This window comes from Artemia franciscana, chromosome 8 (genome assembly GCF_032884065.1).
Source record: "Artemia franciscana chromosome 8, ASM3288406v1, whole genome shotgun sequence".
NCBI classification, from domain to species: domain Eukaryota; kingdom Metazoa; phylum Arthropoda; class Branchiopoda; order Anostraca; family Artemiidae; genus Artemia; species Artemia franciscana.
In genome coordinates, this window is record NC_088870.1 from 33,824,659 (window position 1) to 33,847,065 (window position 22,407).

Consider the following 22,407-nt stretch of genomic DNA (forward strand, 5'->3'; position numbering starts at 1 on the left):
ACACACACACCACACACACAGACACCACGCACACACTGCCACCAGCATACACACACAGCACACACACATAAAACACAGACACACACACACACACACAAAACACATACACAAAACACACACGCAGCACACACACAACACAACACATAGACAGGCAAACAACACACACCCAGCCCACACACACAAAACTAACACACAACACACACACAAACAACATATACACACAACAAACACACAGCACCCACACAGTCACATCACACACACCACACACACTACAAACCACACACACCACATACACCAAACACAACAAACACACAACATACACCACACAAACACACCAGACACTAACACCACACACACACATACACACACAAACATACACACACACAAACACACACACACATACACACACACACACAACACACACAAAAAACACACAAAACACACAAACAGTCACTCACACAACAAACATACACAAACACAGACACACAAACAAACACACACAATACACAGACACACACAACACACACACACACACACAAAACAAACAAAAAACACACAAAACACACAAACACTCACTCACACAACAAACATACACAAACACAGACACACAAACAAACACACACAATACACAGACACACACAACACACACACACAAACACAACACACACACACACTAACAACACACACAGCCAGCACTTACACAACACACATACAAAACACACAAACACAACACTAACACAAAACACACATACACAACACACACTCAACGCACACAAGCAACACATACAAACAAGACACACAACACACACACACACTACACACCACACAAACCACACATACAAAACAAACCACACACATCACACAAACCCCATACACCAAACTCACCAAACACACCACATACTCAACACACACCACATACACACACATACACAAACACACCACACACAAATACACCACATACACACATACAAACACACACCACACACACACTAAATACACAAAAACATACAAACACAATTTCACACAAAACACAAACACAGACACACAACATACACATAAACACACAACACACACACACACACCATACATACACACACCACACAAGGACACCACACTTAAACTGACACCAAACATAGCACATACACACAAAATACACAACACAGACACACACAACACACATTCAAAACACAACAAACATACACACACAAACAAATAGCACACACCTAAATAACACACACCCAACACACAAACACAACACACACACACACACCAAACACATACAGACGTATCAGACACACCACATACACTACAAACCAGACATACAACACAAACCACACACACCACATACACCATACACACCAAAACACCATATACACCACAAAACACACCAGACACACACACCACACACACAGACACACCAAACACAAACAGACCACACACACACACACACAAACACACATACACAAACACGAACACACACACACACATACACACACACCACACACACACACAACAAACACGAATAAAACACACAAAACACAGAAACACAAACTCACACAGCACACATACACAAACACAGACACACCACATACACACAGATACACACACACACAAAACACAAACACAAACAAACACACACATCACTAACACACAACACACATACACAACAAACACTCAACGCACACACACAACACATACAGACAACACACACACACAAAAACACTACACACCACACAAACCACACACATCACAGAAACCACATACACCAAACACACCACATACACCACACACACACACACCACATACACACATATACATACACACACCACGCACACACACACACCACACACACACACACCAAACACACACACAAACAAGCACATACACACACACCACACACACACACACACAACATATACAAAAAACACACAGACAAACATTCACAAAAAACACAAACAAAGACACACAACATACACATAAACACACAACACACACACAAAACAAAAACGCAAACAAACACACAAACACACACACTCACACACAAGCGAACACATACACACACACAAATACAGACAGAAACAAACACACACATACACATACACAAACACACACACACAAACACACACCATACACACATATACATACACACACCACACACACACACACCACAAACACACACACCAAACAAACACACAAACAAGCACATACACACACACCACACACACACACACACACACAACATACACAAAAAACACACAAACAAACATTCACACAACACACAAACACAGAAACACAACATACACATAAACACACAGCACACACACAAAACACAAACGCACACAAATACAATACACATACACAAACAAACACACACTCACACACACACAAACACACACACGCACCCAAACACACACACACAAATACACACACACACAAACACACGCAAACACATACACAAACACACAAACACCACACATACACACACTAGACACACACATACTACAAACACACACACACACACACAACACACACACACAACACTAGCACACAACACAAACACAACACACACACACACTAAACAAACACATACACACAACACACACACACACAAACACACAAACACACACAAACATACACACACACACAATACACACACAGTACACACACACAATACACACACAGTACACACACACAATACACACACAGTACACACACAAACACACACACACAACACACACACACACAACACTAACACACAAAACACACACAGAACACAAACTCAACGCACACACAACACATACACACAAAACATACAACACACACATTATACACCACACACACACACACAACACATACACACAAAACATACAACACACACATTATACACCACACACACACACACTACACACACACCACACACACACACACACACACACACACAAACACACAAACACACACATACACACACACACAAAACACACACAAACACACACACAATACCCTTACACAACAAACGCTCACACACACAAACACACAACAAACACACAACACACACACAAACACACACACACCAAACACACACATACACACACACCATACACACAAACACACACCACACACACATACACACACACACACACACACACACACACACACACCCACACACACACACACACACACACACACACACACACACACACACACACACACACACACACACACACACACACACACACACACACACACACACACACACACACACACACACACACACACACACACACACACACACACACACACACACACATACACACACACACACACACAAACACACACAAACACACACACAAACACACACATATATATATATATATATATATATATATATATATATATATATATATATATATATATATATATATATATATATATATATATATATATATATATATATATATATATATACCAGCACTTGAATGAGGCCTTAACCCTACTCATCCATACAATCACATAGGTCAAACAGCATAGCCACACACAATCAACCATAAAGAATAATCCATGGACAGGCAGTCATGTCGTCAATAAGTATAAGTCGTCATTTACCGAACAATAGAAAAAATAATATAGACAAATAATTCAGAGGCAACACCCAACATAAGGGCTCATCAGGAGAATACACTGGCCTATATAGGGTTTCACCACTCTAAATTCTCTACCCAGCACAGTGTTGTGGCTACCACAGAATATCCATGGCATCCCCGCGTCAGGTATCACCCCCAAAATACATGCCTATGAAAAAAAACCAGCAAATGTAAAACAACCAAGTAAAACCAAAACAAGCTTATCCTGTTAATATATCCCTCCCTTTAGCAACAATAGGTAAACTAAATATTATAAATTTTACCAAATCACAAATATTAACACATTGCAAAAAACCTGAATGAACTAAACAATTATAGAATTCATCTTTACCATGTGGCTAATTTTTTAAAAAATCCGCTCAATTAGAAACACAATTCAAAATAAATGGCGCTGTGACAACATTTCTCGAACCTCCGAAATTAGTTAAAAATTTCTTTAAGTATTTCAAGATAATTCTTTTGATATTTATTTAAATGTTCGTTATAATGAAAACCAAATTTTTCAAATTGCCAAGTTAATTTATTTGCAGAAAAACTTCTTGATTTATTTAATTTTTAACGAACGTTTTTATTAGTAAAAAATATACGTAACTTAAGGATTAACTTACGTAACAAACTTTTATATTCTTGTGTTTTTTATTATGTATATGAGGGGGTTTGTACCCTCGTTAATACCTAGCTCTTTGCACTAAATCGTAAGTTTTGTCCCAATTCTTTAAGAATGACACCTGAATCGGAAAGGCCGTAGAATAAATAGTTGAAATTACTAAAAATTCTAAAGCATAAAGAGTGAGGTATTTATTTCCTCCTAAATACCTCGCTCTTTATACTAAAATATTTTTAGAACCCCTCATATGCGTAATAATCTCTGTTCGTTTTAAGTTTCAATACTACTCCTTACTTTCAATTGAAAAAACTTTTCCATGTTTATTTTTTCATTGTTTTTTTTTATAGTAATTTTAGAAAATCCTGCGCCCTTTTCATTGAATTTCTGTTCCCCCATGACATATTTCTCCAAGGAAAGATCCTCCCACATAGCTCCCTCCCCTCAACCCCACCCCCAAATCCAAAAAAAATGCCCTGAAAACGCTGTACTTCCCAGTAACCATTATTATATGTAAACACTGGCCGAAGTTTGTAACTTGCAGCCCCTCCCCCAGGGACTTTGGGGGAGTAAGTCATTCCGAAAGACATAGTTATTATGGTTTTTGACTATGCGGAACAAAATGGCTATCTCAAAATTTTGATCCGTTGACTTTGGAAAAAAAATGAGCGTGGGAGGGGGCCTAGGTGCCCTCCAATTTTTTTGGTCACTTAAAAAGGGCACTAGAACTTTCTATTTCCGTTAGAATGAGCCCTATTTCGACATTCTAGGACCACTTGGTCGATACAATGACCCCTGGGGAAAAGAAAAAAAACAAAACAAAAACAAACAAACAAACAAATAAACACGCACCCGTGATTTGTCTTCTGGCAAAAAATACGAAATTCCACATTTTTATAGATAGGAGCTTGAAACTTCTGCAATAGGGTTCTCTGATACGCTGAATCTGATGGTGTGATTTTCGTGAATTTTAGATTTTCGTGATTCTATGACTATTAGGGGTTGTTACCCCCTATTTTTTTAAATAGGGTAAATTTTCCCAGGCTCGTAACTTTTGATAGGTAAGACTAAACTTGATTAAACTTATATATTTAAAATCAGCATTAAAATGCAATTCTTTTGATGTATCTATTGATATCAAAACCCCATTTTTTAGAGTTTTTGTTACTATTGAGCCGGGTCGCTCCTTACTACAGTTCGTTACCACGAACTGTTCGATATATGCGACAATAATAATTTTATCGCATATTTTTATGTGATAATAAACCAACAATATTGTATATGTTCGGCATATGTTTGTTATTTAAAAAAAACAAGTTTTTCTAACTGAAAGTAAGGAGCGACATTAAAACTTAAAAGGAACAGAAATTACTTCGTATATGAAAGGGACTGCTTCCTCATCAACGCCCCGCTCTTTACGCTAAAGTTTGACTCTTTCTCTCAACTCTTCTTTTTAAAACAGTAAAAAACTTAGCGTAAGGAGCGGGGCGTTGATGAGGAAGCAGCCCCTTTCATATAAGAAGTAATTTCTGTTCGTTTTAAATTTTAATGTCGCTCCTTACTTTCAGTTGGAAAAACTTGTTTTTTTTCTATAATTTCTGAACGTTTTTGAATCAATGCATGTTTTGATTTTGGCTCTCCGCAGAGGAATAATTTAAACGAAATTTGCATATTTATTGTTTTTTGGCTAAATGCTTTCTCATAATTTTGATCGAATGATTTCGAGAAAAAACAAAGTGGGGGAGGAAGCCTAGTTGCCCTCCAATTTTTGGGTTTATTAAAAAGGCAACTAGAACTTTTAATTTTTTACGAATCTTTTTATTGGTAAAAGATATACGTAACTTATAAATTAGCTTACATAAACACATTTTTATTCTCTTGTTTTTATTACATATATGAGATGGTTCGCCCCCTTTTTTGTTCCCCTCCAATTTTTGATTGCTTAAAAAGGCAACTATAACCTATAATTTTTACGAACGTTTTTATAAGTAAAAAATATAAGTAACTTACAAATTAAATTTCGTAGCGAACTTCTATATTCGTATGTTTTTATCGCGCATATGAGGGGGCTCACCCCTCGTCGATACCTCTCTCTTTACACTAAATCCTAAATTTTGTCCCAATTCATTAAGAATGACCCCTGAATCGCAAAAGCCGTAGAATAAATAGTTGACATTACTAAAGTTACTTTAGCGTAAAGAGCGAGGTATTAGGAGAAGGCGAGCCCCTCAAAAGGGGCAATAATTTCTGTTTGTTTCAAGTTTTAATGCTACTCCAAACTTCCATCTGAAAAAAAAAAAAATTTCAAATTTATTTTTTCATTGTTTATTTTTAAATAGTGCTAGTAAATCCTTTGCTCCCTTCATGGAAATTTTCTTTCCCCATGAAAAATTCCTTGATGGAAAGTTCCCCCAGGATATCCCCCTCTTCTCAACCCCTCCCCTAACCAAAATATCCTCCTGAAAACGCCTGTACACTTTCCAATAACCATTACTATATGTAAGCACCGGTCAAAGTTTGTAACTTGTAGCCCCTCCCACGGGGACTGTGGGGGAGTAAGTCATCCCCAAAGACAAAGTTATAAGGTTTCTCGACTACGGTGAATAAAATGGCTATCTCAGAATTTTGATCCGTTGAATTTGAAAAATAATTAGCGTGGGATAGGGCCTAGGTGCCCTCCAATTTTTTTGGTCACCTAAAAAGGGCACAAGAACTTTTCATTTCCGTTAGAATGAGCCCTCTTGCAATATTCTAGGACAACTGGGTCGATACGATCACCGCTGAGAAAAAAACAAAAAAACAAAACAAAACAAATAAACACGCATCTGTGATCTGCCCTCTGGCAAAAAATACAAAATTCCACATTTTTGTAGATAGGAGCTTGAAACTTCTACAGTAGAGTTTTCTGATACGCTGAATCTGATGGTGTGATTTTCGTTAAGATTCTATGACTTTTAGGGGGTGTTTCCCCCTATTTTCTAAAATAACGCAAAATTTCTCAGACTCGTAACTTTTGATGGGTAAGACTAAACTTGATTAAACTTATAGATTTAAAATCAGCATTAAAATGCAATTCTTTTGATGTAGCTATTGGTATCAAATTCCATTTTTTGGAGTTTTGGTTACTATTGAGCCGGGTCGCTCCTTACTACAGTTCGTTACCACGAACTGTTTGATTAAAGAAAAAAAAAGTTTTTTTCCAACTAAAAGTAAGGAATATCACTAAAAATTAAAGGGAACATGAATTATTATGTATATCTTTTAAAGATCTTTCCATTAATTCATTTGAGTTGTTTAAGAATTGCTCTAATTGTGACTCTCATTTTCATAAGAATAGTTTCGACCTCTTGGGTCGTTTTGTTACTAAGCCTTGCAAAATTAGTTCCAAAAATATTACTAATTTAATTTATGTGGGAGAATCTTTTCATGAAGAAATTTTTCTTGGGGGAAGAGAACTTTCCGTGGGGGAGAAGCTACATTTCTCGACATTATTTCAAAAAAGATCTGTAGTTAAGACTAGTTTTTTCTACTGAAAGTAAGAAGTAACATTAAAACTTAAAACGAACAGAAAATTTTAGGTATACGAGATGGGTTGCCTTTCCTCAGTAGCTCTCTTTTAAGGTAAAGTTTCTTTTTTGAATTTTAACAGAAGCTATTATTCTAATTAAACAGCCTTTGTGATTCAAGAGCCATTCTTGAACACTTGAAACAAAAATTAAACTTAGGTTATTATAACGTTATGATTAGTTTAAAAAAAATAAAATTAATGTGTAAATTTTGTTTTAAGTATTCATGTACGGTGAGCCTAATTCAAAACATGCATTAATTACAAAAAGTTCAGAAATTGCACAAAAAAAAAGAAGTTTTTTTTTTACTGAAAGTAAGGAGTGACGTTAAAACTTAAAACGAACAGAAATTATTCTGTATATGAGAAGATCTGTCCCATCTTCAACGCTCCACTCTTTGGGCTAAAGTTTTTTATCATTTTAAAAAGTTAAGTTGACACAAAGATTCAAACCTTAGACCAGATAGTGGAGCGTTGAGGAGGGGACATCACCTCTCATATACGGAATAATTTCTGTTCGTCTTAAGTTTTTACGTCCCTTCTTACTTTCAGTTAAAAAGAAACTTGCTTATTTCATTTCTTCAAACATTGATCAGGTATTTTATAAATCTACTATTAAAGATATCTAAGAAAGTTCAAAAACTGGAATGCTTTATTTCATTCACACTAACTATTACATGTTCTTTCAATTAAATACAAAAAATATACCCCTTAAAGGTGATTCATACGGAAGAACTTGATCTCTGAATCTAATTGGACAATACCCAAAACTTTTTTCAAAATATACATATATTAAATGTAATAAATGCAATTAATAAATATAAAACAGAGGATTAGCAGCTAATATAGCCAAATAGCAAGCTGGCTACTAGTTTTTTACTTGCTTGCACTAGTCACGTGTAAGTTTTCACTAGTATTAACAAGTGAAACAATCTGGCTGTATCAAATATTTTGTGGTAAAGAACTGTAGTAAGGAGTGACCCGGCTCAATAGTAACCGAAACTCTAAAAACCTTAATTTTGATACCAATAGTTACGTCAAAAGAATCGCATTTGAATTCTAATTTCAAATATATAAGTTTCATCAAGTTTAGTCTTAGCAATTAAAATTTCCAAGCCTGAAAAAATTTCTCTTATTTTAGAAAATGGGGGGAAAACCCCTATAATTCATAGAATCTTAATAAAAATCACACCATCAGATTCATCACATCAGGGAACTACTGTAGAAGTTTCATGCTCCTGTCTACAAAAATATGGAATTTTATGTTTTTTACCAGAAGAGAGATCACGAATGAGTGTTTATTTGTTTGTTTATTTGTTTGTTGCTGTTTTTTGCCAGGGGTGATCTTATCGACCCAGTGGTCCTAGAATGTTGTGAGCGGGCTCATTCTAACGGAATTTAAAAGTTTTAGTGTCCTTTCTAAGTGGTAAAAAAAAATTGGAGGGTACCTAGTTCCCCTCCCACACACAGTTTTTCACCAAAGTCACCGGGTCAAAATTTTGAGATATCCATTCTGTTCAGCTTAGTTGAAACCCCAATAGCTATGTCTTACTGTTTAGTTTTTTACCGTTTTAAGGAGTAGAGTTGAGAGAAAGAGTCAAACTTTAGTGTAAAGAGTGGGGCGTAGAGGAGGGAACAAACACTTTCATATACGGAGTAATTTGTATCCGTTTTACGCTTTAATATCACTCCTAACTTGCAGTTTAAAAAAAAAAACTTGTTTGTTCTATATAATTCTTTACACAAACATGCCTGGGCCTCTACCTCATAGGTATTGTGGCAAAGATTTTTTTTTTTTGCAATATATGTGCGCCTACAATCTTTAAAACTGCAGTACCCGGGCTGATGTGCTTTTCGATAAAAGATTATTGTAGCAGATTTAAAAATAAATAAATGTTAACACATGGAACCCTTATGGCTCTTTACTACAAGCAGCACTCTAGGATTGCCTCTGACTTAAACATATGAGTAGTAATTTCACTTCCAATGAACATCCAAAATTATCCAGCGGTAATATGTGTGCATCGGAAAATTCGCAAGGGGATTCTTCCACGGAGGGTCAACAACGGGGGTGAGCTTTCTGTGTGGGGGGTCAACAATTCTCCAAATTTTGCTAAAATCTCCTATGCCTTGTCAGTACTAGTCAAAGAAGCAATTGTTGTAGAGGTAGCAGAGGTAGCAATAGTAGCAGTAGTAGTAATAGTAGTTTTAGTTGCAGCATGAATGAAAATTTAGTGCATATCATACTGGTGGAAGTAGATTGATCTTACAAGAAGTTACATAAAAAAAACTAGTTTTTTTAACTGAAAGTAAGGAGCAACATTAAAACTTAAAACGAACAGAAATTACTCCGTATTTGAAATGGGTTGCCCCCTCTGCAATCCCTCGCTCTTTGCGCTAAAGCTTTTAATTGTTTTAAAAAGCAGAATTGTGGCAAAGAGTCAGACTTTAGCGTAAAGAGCGAGAGATTGCAGAGGGGGCAACCTATTTCATATACGGAGTAATTTCTGTTCGTTTTAAGTTTTAATGTCACTCCTTACTTTCAGTTAAAAAAACTTGTTTTTTTTATTTAATTTCTGAACGTTTTTGAATTAATGCATGTTTGATTTTGGCTCTCCACATATAAATATTAAAATGAAATTTGTATATTAATTCCTTTTTTGGCTAAATGGCTTTCCTTAGTTTTGATCAGACGATTTTGAGAAATAAGGGGTGGGGAAAGCCTAGTTGCCCTGCAATTTTTCGGTTACATAAAAAGGCAACTATAAATTTTAATTTTTAACGAATGTTTTTATTAATAAAAAATATACGTAACTTAAGAATTAGCTTACGTAACAAACTTTTATATTCTTAAATTTTTATTATGTATGTGAGGGGGTTTGTCCCCTCATTAATACCTCACTCTTTACACTAAATCTTAAGTTTTGTCCCAATTCTTTAAGAATGACCACTGAATCCGAAAGGCCGTTGAATAAATAGTTGAAATTACTCAAATATTATAGAATAAAGAGCGAGGTATTTATCTCCTCCTATATACCTCGCTCTTTATGCTAAAGTATTTTTAGAGCCCCTCATATGCGTAATAATCTCTGTTCGTTTTAAGTTTCAATGCTACTCCTTACTTTCAATTGAAAAACTTTTCCATGTTTATTTTTTCATTGTTTTCTAATATAGTAATTTTAGAAAATCCTGCGCCCTTTTCATTGAATTTCTGTTCCCCCATGACATATTTCTCCAAGGAAAGATCCTCCCACATAGCTCCCTCCCCTCAACCCCACCCTCCTCAAAACTTGCTCCCACCCTCAAAACCAAAAAAAAAAAATCCCCTGAAAACGCTCTACACCTCCTGATAACCATTATTATATGTAAACACTGGCCGAAGTTTGTAACTTGCAGCCCCTCCGCCAGGGACTTTGGGGGAGTAAGTCATTCCGAAAGACATAGTTATTATGGTTTTTGACTATGCGAAACAAAATAGCCATCTCAAAATTTTGATCCGTTGACTTTGGAGAAAAAATGAGCGTGGGAGGGGCCTAGGTGCCCTTCAATTTTTTTTTGGTCACTTAAAAAGGGCACTAGAACTTTTCATTTCCGTTAGAATGAGCCCTCTTGTGACATTCTAGGACCACTTGGTCGATACGATGACCCCTGGGGAAAAAAAAAACAAAAAAAAAAACAAATAAACACGCACCCGTGATTTGTCTTTTGGCAAAAAATACGAAATTCCACATTTTTTTAGATAGGAGCTTGAAACTTCTACAATAAGGTTCTCTGGTGCTCTGAATCTGATGGTGTGATTTTCGTTAAGATTCTATGATTTTAGGGGTTGTTTTCCCCTATTTTTTAAAATAAGGCAAATTTTCTCAGGCTCGTAACTTTTGATGGGTAAGACTAAACTTGATTGAAATTATATATTTAAAATAAGCATTAAAATGCAATTCTTTTGATGTAGCTATTGATATCAAAACCCCATTTTTTAGAGTTTTGGTTGCTATTGATCCGGGTCGCTCCTTACTACAGTTCGTTACCATGAACTGTTCGATAATCTCATCAATATTGAGAGCTCAATCTATTTATTTCTCAATGTAATAATGATAAAACAGAAACTACTTAAGCCACATATTGCCTTTCTGTAAAGAAAGAATGAAACTTGCACTATAATTCGGGTATAAGGGGCATGACTTCCCAGTTCATATATAGAGTCAGAAATTGCAGATATACCCTTTTAATAGCCTGTATATCCATAGTGTGTTTTAATTTAGTTGAAATGCCCCCGCAAGACTTCTTGAAATTTTCGTCTTATGACTCTTAGCATTAGAAGTAGTAATTGTAGTATTTGTACTATTAGTAGCAACAGTGGTATTAGTATTGGTAGTAACGTATTTGTAATACACTTTGGTTAATTGATCTTTCTGCTTAAGAATTCCCTAAGAGTTCCAATTTAATTCCCTATTCAATTCCTCAGCTAAAGCGTTTTGATAATCTATCAGATCCGTCTGGCAAAAAGAGGGCACTGGGAGAAGGTCTAGCTTCCCTTCAGTCACTTTTGACTCTAAAAATGAACAAGAACTTCTAATTTCCAATCAATTCGGCCTCCTCTAAAGTTGATACGACCAACTCTTCCATAAAAAAATTACATGCCTTCCGGGGCATAGCATACAACCCTTGTCCTCAGTTTCTGGGGGATTTTGTCATCCCAAAGGCCTTGCTATATAATCTTTGGACTAATTTCTATCGACTACATTTTGGGAAAAGAAGACGCGCGGGGGGGGGGAGGTCTAGTTGCCCTCGAAGTTTATATTGTTTATATAACCACACATATAGTTTATAATACCACAAGAGGCTTATACTTCCATAAAAACTTGTATGCCCCAGGGACATAGCTTATAATCCTTTTTCCTGAGGGGTATGTGGGAGGGGTTGTCATCTCGTAAGAAATAATTATTGGACCTTTCAACCATGCTGAAAAAATGTTTATCTCAAAATTTTGATTGGGTGTGGCTGTGGTGTTCTGGTTGCCCCAATCACTTTTGACTCTTAAAAAATGCACTAAAACTTTCAATTTTGAGTCGAACGAGTCTTTTCAAAGTTTATAAGAAAACTCCTTCTATACGAAGTGCTTTGGTCAGATTTGATGCTATGGTGGTTGTGTTGGCAACTTATGCAAAAATTAGTATACTCGTGGCAGCAGACATAACCACGATGTAAAGTCTCCTTGTTGTGCTGTTGCTTGGTGAGTTAACATTTGAATCAAATTACTTGCTGGCGAGCTCTTTCCAAAACATTACAAATTTTTTTTCTGTTTTATAACAATATTTACCTGGGGGGTTTGTCCAGACTCTTCATTGCTCAAATAGAATCAAAACCAGAAATTCAAAATTCATATAAACCTTTTTCTGCCTGTGATGGACAGGCTTACTTGAAGAGGGTCATAATTTTTTTTTTGGGGGGGACACCCCTTCAATCATGACTCACAAATTTATGTAATGGTCTTGGCCTTGGTCAGTAAGTAATCAGGTAGTCTCTTGTCTAGGGTCTTGCCTGCTACCTTCGTCATACCATTCGTTAAGAAAATTGTAAGGTTCTCCTTACTTTTAAACGATTGATAGCCTTGAATTGTTGGTTATTTCTTCCTAAGAAAATTCATGCTTTTGGGATCATATGTTAAACGAACAACGAGTGCTTCAATCAACAAACTTTAAAGAAACCCAAAGAGTGGCTATAAAAACAGAAGCAAAGAAAGCAAGGTTTTTCGTAGCACATTTAAAAAATAACAATAACTGTGTGAAATTAAAATCAGCTAACAAGAAATTACCTATAGCTACTATGCGTTCATAAAACGATTACTTTTTTTACTCGGTTGCAAGTGGAACGTTTATCTTCCTAATTTATTTTTCGTGTTCATTTGTTTTTATTTATTAATCAAAAGGCGCTTAGTACAATTTTTATGGCTTATAAAACGAATACACTCAGGGCAACACATGGCAACACTAGATATATGGAATGAGACAACAGAGAAGAAAAAAAATAGAAAAAAAACAGGAACTTATTTGGGTGACCTGCCAGGTTAAAAATGAGTTTTATAGATTGGTATTTTGACAAATCGACACTTCAATAATTGTATAGTAGTGGGTTCCATTACCTCTGATAGTAGTCAGCTTTAATATTTAGCAGCCCTGTAACGAAAGTCTTAGGATGGCAAACGTGGTTGGCCAGTTTCATTTGCGTAACCACCAATTATACTTTTTTGGCCATCTATCGCAAATTTAAGACCATCTGTTCCAAATTTAAGCTAATAGTTGGGTGGACTGGAGGAGTTCAGGTCAATTTGAAAAATAACTGAACTACCTTAGCCTTAGGGCTTTACTTATTCACCTCTACTGCCATCAATCCGAAAATGAATTGTGTACTGTTTGACATTATTATAATATTCATAGAAAGTTCGAGCATAAAGCTATCACTCTTTACCCAAAGGTGTGCAAAGGTCAATTGACCTATTCTACTTGTTTTTCTTTTCTATTGTCATTCTTATTTATAGAGCAAGTTCAAAAGTTCTTTATAACGTATTTTGAACCGAGTTAAACTTTGTCTCACATAGAAGAGAATACTTAGCATAATTGTTTTACATAGCTATTGGTTTAAGTAAGTTCAGTTTCTTTAATAAAAAAAAACACAGGAAAAAGTGTCTCATATACTTATGTACGGAATAAGTATACAGAATAATGCCTGTTAGTTTAAGTTTTAGTGTTGTTCATTACTTTTAGTAAAGTAATTTATCCAATTTAATTATTATAATTTATCAAACAACCAGATGAATTTTTCACCCTTTTAAATTCAATTGTTACATGTCACAGAAATGCTCATTTCACCCCATCTTTTTTTCTATCCATGATTTATGTTACCAGTGATTAAAGAATAACATAGTATTCAAACCTCGAATAAATCCCTTGAGATTTTGTTACAATTTGCTATCCTTGGATCTAAAATAAAAAACAAATTATTAAAAATATTATTTGGTAAGAATATTTACAAGAAAATTACAAAGGAAACTTTCTTCGCACAATTAAACCATAGAAAAATTAAATTACTTTTTTCAAGTAAAAGTAAAGAGTAACTTTATAACTCAAAACAAATAGAGATTTTCCGTATTTGAGGTGGTCTTCTCTTCCTCAACCTTCGCTCTTTATATTGAAGTCTTAAAGTTATTCAAGATACATCTCATTCCATTTCAACGGCCCTTTTGTTTGTGCAGTCTTTCTCGAAGAACTCTGACAAAAAGCCAAATCTTAACGTGAAGAGGGAGGGCTGATAAAGGGACAAACCCCCATCATATACGGATTAATTCCCATTCTATTGAATTTTTAACGTTGCTCCTTACTATCAGATGAAACAAATTGTTAGTTTTAAATTTAATCCCTGGCTATTTTTGAAATCTTGCCAGAAAGTACCCCCCCCCCCACACCGAGTAAAATTTTCCTAAAAACTGTCCCAGATACTTTGTTCTTCATTGAAAATCATCCTCGTGGAATGTTTTCCCCTGCAGAAATCCCCCCCCCAAAAAAAAAATCCGTACATTTCCTAATAACGAATACTATATGTAAGATTAAACAACAGAAAAATTGTGTTACTAGCAGCACTATCCCTAGGGGCTTCACATGGGGACATATAACATCAACTGTTGGGGGGGGATTATTTTATACCCAAAAGCATAGTTGTTTGGCCTTAACATCATTCAAAATTAAATGGCTATCTAAAAATTTTGATCGGATCTCTGTGGGAAAAAAAGGGCATGGGAAGGGAGCTAATTGTCTTCCAGTATTTTTGGCCACTGAAAAAAGGCACTAAAACTTTTTATTTCTGTTTGAATGAGACTTTTCCTGATCTTCCAGGGCTAGAGATTGGAAGAAATTACCCCTGGGGAAACAAGACAAATAAACACGTACCCGTGACTTTTTTTCTTGCAAAAATTACAAAATTTCACATTTTTGTATATAGGAATATAAAACCTCTACAATGGGATTCTCTGATATGCTGAATCTGACGATGTGTTTTTTTTTATGATAGCTTGACTTTTTGGGGTGTGTTTTCCTGCTTTCACAAAAAATCTTACTAGTTTTTTCTGGCTCGTAGCTTTTGATAGATAACATTAAACATTATGAATTTATATATTTAGTGTCAGCATAACAACCAATCCTTTTAATGTATCAATTATTATTAAAATTCTATTTCTTAGAGTTTTGGTTACTATTTGGCCGTGTTGCGATTTAGCTGGAATTTTGGTTAATATTTAGCCATGTTGCTCCTTAAAATTCCTTACCACAGACGGTTTTGCTGCGTGACTTCTTAGAAACGAATACGCCACCGTGTGTCATTGCCGTCTCGGAAGCTGGGAACCTTAATATATACTTTTTCGATAATCTTCAACTGACTGGCAACTTTTGTTTTGGTAACCATATGAATGTTATCTTTATGGTTCACAGAAGATAGTCTTTTTCAATAAGAAGGGAGCTATCACCAGGCAGCACCAGCGTTCAGGTCTGGTCTAAATGAAAAGAAACTAGAGGTTAATTTTAATCCCTCCTAAGACATTCTTCTATATTTCCCTAAAGACTGTGAAATGGGAGCGTTCACAAGGACTAAGGGTATTAAAGAGAAATTTTAAGAAAATAGGGAGGGCTATGTTAAGCAAAATCAAAGTACACTATGTGCATCATGGTTGTTAAAAGGCCACATCAGCAATATTTTAGGAACGGCTGAGGATATTAACATGCAACTTACGAGGCATATTTATAAGGATATTAAAAAAAAGATTGGAAGGTGAATATGCCCCTTTCTCGCACTATTTTTGTGCCCTAACCCTCAAAACTGATCGAAATGTTGAAATAATTGTTTTTTCATAATAGTCAAAAAGTATAATATCCCTTAGTCCTATGAGTATCTACCTTAGTTCTGCCCTAGGAAGGACGCATGGGTGGATAAAAGATAGACCTATCTATCAACAAATGAGCTGACATCATTTTCATGCGATCCTAAGAAGGACTTGTTTATTTGCATATCCAACTGAGTGATCTTTGGATCTCACTCACGCAGACTATCTGTCTTGGCCTTTTCTACAATTACCCATGACTCGATAACCAAAACTACTTAATTTTGATTCAATTTCTTAACTATGTCTCCAGGAGCATCTTGCCCCCCTCCTCAAAGGCCCCTGAGAAAGGGTGAATGATTATTTAGTTTTGCCACTGTTCAAACAGTTCGTGGTAACGAACTGCAATAAGGAGTGACCCGGCTCAACAGTAACCAAAACTCCGAAAATGGAATTTTGATACCAATAACTGCATCAAAAGAATCGCATTTTGATGCTGGCTTTAAATATATTAGTTTCATCAAGTTTAGTCTTACCCATCAAATGTTAAGAGCCTGAGAGTATTCGCCTTATTTTAGAAAATAATGGATAACACCCCCTAAAAGTCAAAGAATGTTAACGAAAATCACACCATGAGATTCAGTGTATCAGAGAGCCCCACTGTAGAAGTTGCAAGCTCTTATCTACAAAAATGTGGAATTTTCTATTTTTTTTTTTTGCCAGAAGGCAGATCAAGGATGCGTGTTTATTTATTTGTTTGTTTTTTTGTTTTTTTTCCAGGGGTGATCGTATCGACCCAGTGTTCCTAGAATCTTACGAGAGGGCTCATTCTAATGAAAATGAAAAGTTCTAGTGCCCTTTTTAAGTAATCAAAAACTGGAGGGCACCTAGGCCCCCTCCCACGCTAAATATTTACCCAAAGTCAGCGAATAAAAATTCTGAGATAGCCATTTTATTCAGTGTAGTCGAAAAACCTCATAAATACGTTTTTGAGGACGACTTACTCCCCCACAGTCCCCCTGGGAGGGGCTACAAGTTTCAAAATTTGACCAGTGCTTACATATAGTAATTGTTATTGGGAAGTGTACAGACGTTTTCAGGGGGATTTTTTGTTTGAAGGGAGGGGTTGAGAAGAGGGGCATATGTTGAAGGAGCTTTCAATCGAGGAATGTGTCATAGGGGAACAAAATTTCCATGAAGGGAATGCAGGATTTTTAGCATTATTAAAAAAAAAACAATAAAAAAAAAAGAAAAAAAGAAAAATTGTTTTTCTCTGGAAGTAAGGAGCTGCATTAAAACATAAGAAAAAACAGAAATTATTGCGCATATGAGGGGCTAATTTCCTCCTAATACCTCGCTCTTTGTGCAAAAGTATTTTTAGTAATTTCAACTATTCATTCTACGGCTTTTGTAATTCAGGGGTCATCCTTAAAGAATTGGGACAAAATTTAAGCTATAGTGTAAAGAGTGACGTACTGACGAGCGGGTGAACCCCTTATATATGTAATTAAACGTGGGAATACAGAAGTTCGCTACGTAAGCTAATTTATAAGTTACGTATATCTTTTACCAATAAAAACATTCGTAAAAAATTAAAAGTTTTAGTTGCCTTTTTAGTAAACAAAAAATCGGAGGGGATTTAGGCTTCCTCCCCCTCTTCTTTTTTCTCAAAATCATTCGATCAAAACTATGAAAAAGCCATTTAGGCAAAAAAAGTAAATATGCAAATTTAGTTTTAGTTTTTTATGTGCGGTGAGCAAAAATCAAAACACGCATTGATTAAAAAACGTTCAGAAATCGAATAAAAAAAAACAAGTTTTTTTAACTGAAAGTAAGGATCGACATTAAAACTTAAAACGAACAGAAATTGCTTCATATATGACAGGGGCTGTTTCCTCATCAGCGCCCCGCTCTTTACGCTAAAGTTTTTAGCTGTTTTAAATGGAAGAGTTGAGAGAAAGAGTCAAACTTTAGCGTAAAGAACGAGGCGTTGATGAGGAAGTAGCCCCTGTCTTATACGAAGTAAATTCTGTTCGTTTTAAGTTTTAATATCGATCCTTACTTTCAGTTAAAATAAAACTTCTTTTTTTTATTTAATTACTTACAGGATTTATCATTTGGAAAAAGGGAACTGTTTGACCCTGAGTGGGTCCGAGAAGACTTAAAGGGGATGTTAAATCCAGTTTATGGAAAGGGCATGTCTCCTAAATCTTAGGAATGGCTAATAGACTGAGGAACTCGGTAGGTTTTAAAACTTTTACCGGGCTAGTCTAGGGTAGGACGGGGGTCGGTAGCAAAAATCCTGTGTGTAATATTTCCCTTCGTCTTAAATTTGGCTCTAGTATTCAATTTAATTTTTACTCATCATGGGATTGATTTATTTATCTATATCAGTATCTGTTGTTCTTATGTTTGATATGATTTATTCTAATTTCCGTTCATTTTGGGCTTCATTTACTCTTCGAGAATAATTTTCTAGACCTTTTGGGGTAAATATACTTACGCCATCGCAGATCGCAGGGACTCGAATCGAGTAAAAATTTGTCTTCATAAACTTTAATAACCTCTAAAAATGAGAGGTTTTAGTAAGTTTTACTCTGCCGAAGAAAAATCCATTGGTGAATAGTATAATTGATAATTTCAGTTTCAGTGTTGTTGTAATGTTATAAATTCTAGCATTACTTAAAGTGCGGCAAAACATCATAATTTTTTCTAGCAGGCGGAGATATTTGAAAAAGAGTAAAATAGCTAGATTGTATGAATAGCAAGAGAGATCAGGACACAAACCATAAAATACTGGGTGGTTGTGAGGGGAGAGTAGAAGAACACAAATGTTTTCCCGCATAGGAGCATGCAATTTCAGTATGAATACGTTACTGAAAATTCAATGACTCATATGAATTCAGACTTCTAGACTTGTACTCTTTTGACAGCGTTGCACATATGTAGCTTAATATAAATTACTTGATAATTTTTTTCTTGTTCTATATTTTTAGAAGCTCTAAGATTTTCTTCCGGATGGAAAGTAGGGCAAGAGTTAGAGTAAAGCTACACAGGAACATCAGTTACAACTGTTAAAGGTTTGGGCAATCAGTTTGCTGTGGTCCAACTCAAGGGAGTCCTTATTGCTAAGGCCGTTGATGAATCAACATTGACAATTAGAGTGAGTCAATTTTCTTCAAAGTAATCAGTCAAAAATGACCAAACAAGCATGTGTAATTCAGATGTAAGAATAAGGATAAGTGGCTCTTGTAGTCCCATCATCTTAAATTTCCCACCACCAGTAAACAGCTTTTAGACAGAATTTCAGCGAAAATTTATAAAACTTGCTTTCGAAATTTGTGCGTAACGAACAAAAACAAAAATGAGCTGATTTAGATAACCGTTGTCGGAATAGCAATCAAATATTCAACAATCAACATCCAAAAAACTACTGCAATGCGCATATACCAGCTCTTCAATATGTATCGATTATGATCTCAAACATCATTACGTTTTGTTTAGTTCAAAAGTTAAGTTTTTTGCTGTGAGACAAATTTTTAATATGACTAATAAGAAAAGAACAAAGCGAAATTTTCATTTTGTTTTGCATTGAGAGACCTATGAAACAATTCGTGGCGACAAACTTTAAGTAAGGAGCGACTCGGCCAAATAGTAACCAAATCTTTAAAAAACGGAATTTGGATAACAAAAGTTACATAAAAGAATTAGCTTTTATGCTGATTCTAAATATGTTAAATTAAAAAACAAGTTTTTTTTTAACTGAACGGAAGGAGCGGCATTAAAAATTAAAACGAACAGAAATTGTTCCGTATATGAAAGGGGTTGTCCCCTCCTCAACGCCTCGCACTTTATTCTAAAGTTTGACTCTTTGTCACAACTCTACTTTTTAAAACAATAATAAACTTTAGCGTAAAGAGCGAGGCGTTGCGGAAGGGACAACCCCTTTTATATACGGAACAATTTTTGATCTTTTTAAATTTTATTGTCGCTCCTTGCTTGCAGTTAAGAAAAAACTTGTTTTTTTTTTATTTCTGAGCGTTTTTGAATTAATGCATGTTTTGACTTTGGCTCACCGCACAGGAATAACTAAAACGAAATTTGCTTTTTTTTGCCTAAATGGCTTTCCCATATTTTTGTTCGGGTGATTTTGATAAAAAAAAGAGGGGTGGGGAGGAGGCCTAGTTGCCCTCTTATTTTTGGTTACTCAAAAATGTAATAAAAGCACGTAACTTACGATTTAACTTACATAATGAACATCTATGTTTGTGTATTTTTATTACGTATATGAGGGGGTTCAACCCCTCGTCAATACCTCACTCTTTACACTAAAGCATGAATTTTGTCCCAATCCTTTGAGAATGACTCCTGAATAGCAAAGGCTGTAGAATAAATAGTTGAAATTGCTTAGAATACTTTAGCATCAACAGCAAGGTATTGTGGAGAAGAGGAAACCCCTTGTATACGCAATATTTTCTGTTCGTTTTAGTTTTAGTGCAACTCATTACTTCCAGTTGAAAAAAAATACTTATTTTCTCATTGTTTCTTTTTAAATAATGCTAGAAAATCCTTCGCCCCCTTCATGGAAATTATCTTTCTTCATGATATATTCCTCCATGGAAAGATCCTCCCATGTAACCAGTTCGTGGTAACAAACTGTTCGTGGTAACAAACTGTAAGTAAGAAGCGGCTCGGCCAAATAGTAACCGAAACTTGAAAAAACGGAATTTGGATAACAATAGTTACATAAAAGAATTATTTTTTATGCTGATTCCAAATATATAAGATTCATTAAGTTTAATATTGCCAATCAAAAGCTACGAGCCTGAGATAATTTTCCTAACTTTCAGAAAAAGGGGGGACGGCCACAAAAAGTACAGGAATATTATTGAAAATCGCACCATCAGATTTGGTAAGAATTCTCTACTACTGTAGAGGTTTAAATTGTTTTGTAGAAAATATTGAAACAATAGCGTTAGATTCATATTTTCTTTAAACACAAATTTTTGGGGAGATGTATGGATGACATAATTTCAGTATGGAATTATAGGAAGGAGGAATTAAAAGGTCTTGTAGAACATCTTATTTTTTGGGGAGGTGATTTAAAATTTACAATAGAATTAGTAGAGGATAAGAAACTTCTTTTCTGGATATTCTTCTTTTAAAAAATGAAAATAGTTTTGATTTTAAAATTTACACAAAAACCTAGTAACAATAATAGGTTTTTGTCGTTCTTCTCCGGTCATCCTCGCCAAGTAAAAATTAGTTTATTCATATCCTCAATTGACTGCATTTTAAAATTTGTTCCCCAAACTTCATTGAGGAGGAATTATTGTTGTTACAAGAAATTTTAATAAGTAACCATTATCCAGGCTGGTTAATTGATCAGACATTTTTGAAAAGAAGGAAATAATTTCTAGAATTTCCTAAGGATATTTTGGAAGCAACAGAAAAGAAAACTATTTTTTCTTTACCATATGTTCCTGGGCTGAGTGATAACTTAAAAATATTTGACAAAATAAACGTTTAAAGTTAACTTTAAGAGGTGGTAAAACTTTGGTTAGTTTTTTAAATCCAACAGTTCGTGGTAACCAACTTTAGTAAGGAGCGACCCGGTTCAATAAAAACCGATACTCTAATAAACAGAATTTTGATATCAATATTTACGTCAAAAGAATCAAATTTTAATGCTGATTTTAAATATATAAATTTCATCACCTTTAGTCTTATC

The 22,407-nt window shown here is 35.1% G+C and overlaps 1 pseudogene; it reads right to left on the reverse strand.

The window, feature by feature from the left end:
* LOC136030661 (sodium/potassium-transporting ATPase subunit alpha-B-like) overlaps nt 1–22,407 on the reverse strand; it is a 47,370-nt pseudogene that overhangs the window by 4,053 nt on the left and 20,910 nt on the right.